This window comes from Eptesicus fuscus, chromosome 15 (assembly GCF_027574615.1).
Source record: "Eptesicus fuscus isolate TK198812 chromosome 15, DD_ASM_mEF_20220401, whole genome shotgun sequence".
In the NCBI taxonomy this organism is placed as follows: Eukaryota; Metazoa; Chordata; class Mammalia; order Chiroptera; family Vespertilionidae; genus Eptesicus; species Eptesicus fuscus.
Genome location: NC_072487.1, coordinates 41,639,952 through 41,641,769, shown reverse-complemented (window position 1 = coordinate 41,641,769; position 1,818 = coordinate 41,639,952). Strand labels below are relative to the sequence as shown.

Genomic DNA, 1,818 nt, shown 5'->3' with positions numbered 1-1,818 from the left:
TCTTGTTTGAAACTAGCCCACAGTTTCAAACTTGTAAGCACTGTGAGGCCAGCTTCAGTCTTACTTTTCCTCCTTTTATGACCACCAAGATCAGTGTTCAGATCCGATGGGAAAGGGAACCAGAGGGTCCACACCTTCTTTTTGTTTTCTCTCCACTCCATCTTCTTCCTTAGCCGCAAAGAGATGCGTTTCTTTCTTTAACTTACATTTTCCTAGCAAGAGATCTGTTTAATAAAATATGGTGAAGCTCTAGAAAGGATGAAATTTTCTCCCACCAAGTAAAGGGAATTTTAAAATACTACTTAAAATACATGTAGATGGTGTCCATAGAAGCTGGGGACAGGAAGAAAGGGTCATCTCTTACTGTCCACAAGCACAGAAGAGGTTAGTGAAAGGTTATCTTCCTTCTGAGAGGCAGTTTCCATATATGTTCCTTGGAGTAAAGATCAGAATGTTATCAGAGATGGACTGTAACTCAGATTGCACAGTAAAAAGGAAGTAGGAGCTAAATTTAGAAGGTACATGAAACCTTTTCAAAAATAGATATGTAGCTAAGAACACATAAAAGAGGCAATATGCATTTTTATCTTCCTGAAAAAGCAATGCAATTTGCTAAGTTCTTTTGAATTATATAGACATGGATTTGGTTTGGTTTTATTTCATGACCCATGCTACATCACCAATCACTAAAGCTTTTCATTGTAGCTCATCAGAATTTAAGGGGAAGAGCATGTTTGGATATATAATCCCAGGTAAATTCTTCATGTACTAGTACATCTTTAAAAAGGTATCTTTAAAATGGTTTTAATCGGGTTGTGATCTCTTTGCATGTTTTGAAAACATGACATAGAGATAAATGCAGTATAGTGAGATTTGGGCTTTCTTGTGGAGAAGAAAACAACTTACATGTTACTTAAAGTCGACATGCTTCTGGTTGAAAAACCATTGTAACTGTAAAATAATCACCAGTAACCCATAATTTAACATTTCCTTAAGATATAAAACTGGTAGTGCTATATAGCAGGTTGGGAGGCATCATAGAAACTATTTTGTATTTTTGGAACAGATTTCCAAAAGTTGAAATCTCCCAAAGAGTTCGTTCACTAAATGTAAGAAAAGGGCTAGCTAAGTGAGGACATTTCACCATCATTCCCCTTGGATCATACCTGAAGTACAAACTCAGGCTGATTCTGTTTACTGAGCCACTAGTATGTGCTTGTTCCTCTGCTCTTATATATATAATACCATATTTAAGCTTTATAAAATGCTGTGACAAAGGTATCATTACCTCTATTTAGAACAAAGGAAACTGAGGCTTGGAGAGGCACCAAGCAAGTATATGGAAGCATGGTTAAAACTCAGTGTTTGGCTGTAAAGTCACAGGCCCTTAGCTACTGTGCACTATACCTCAGTATAGTCATGACCCATAACAACCCAGACCATGTAGAACCATTGGTGCATAACACATGCCCAGGTCAGGTCTCCTTGGTGGATTGGAACTCAAAACATACACATTTGAAGTTAAGTGTAACCACAGCTCTAGGGTATAAATTTAGGGACTGGGGAGGGGAGAACATTGGAAGATCCCATGTGCACATTATTTTTTAATGGATTCTGACCAGGAAGCTGAGAAAATTTCCACTGGTTAGAGTCCTATTCAATGTAATTCTCAATTCCTTTTATGCAGAATGCACACAAAGAACAGAAGAATTACACAAGTTATAAAGGGAGTTGGGGGTAGGGAGTGGGGTGCAAAATCAGATTACTTCAGTGCCAGGAAGGCAGTCATGAAGCCAGCCAGGTTTTATTCTTTCAGTT

The 1,818-nt window shown here is 37.9% G+C and overlaps 1 non-coding gene across 1 annotated transcript; it reads right to left on the bottom strand.

Moving 5' to 3' along the window:
• On the bottom strand, positions 1-128 carry LOC114231753 (small nucleolar RNA SNORA61). Its single transcript, XR_003617749.2, has one exon. It is a non-coding gene; the product is annotated as a small nucleolar RNA SNORA61 (small nucleolar RNA).
• Between the last annotated feature and the right edge of the window lie 1,690 nt (positions 129-1,818).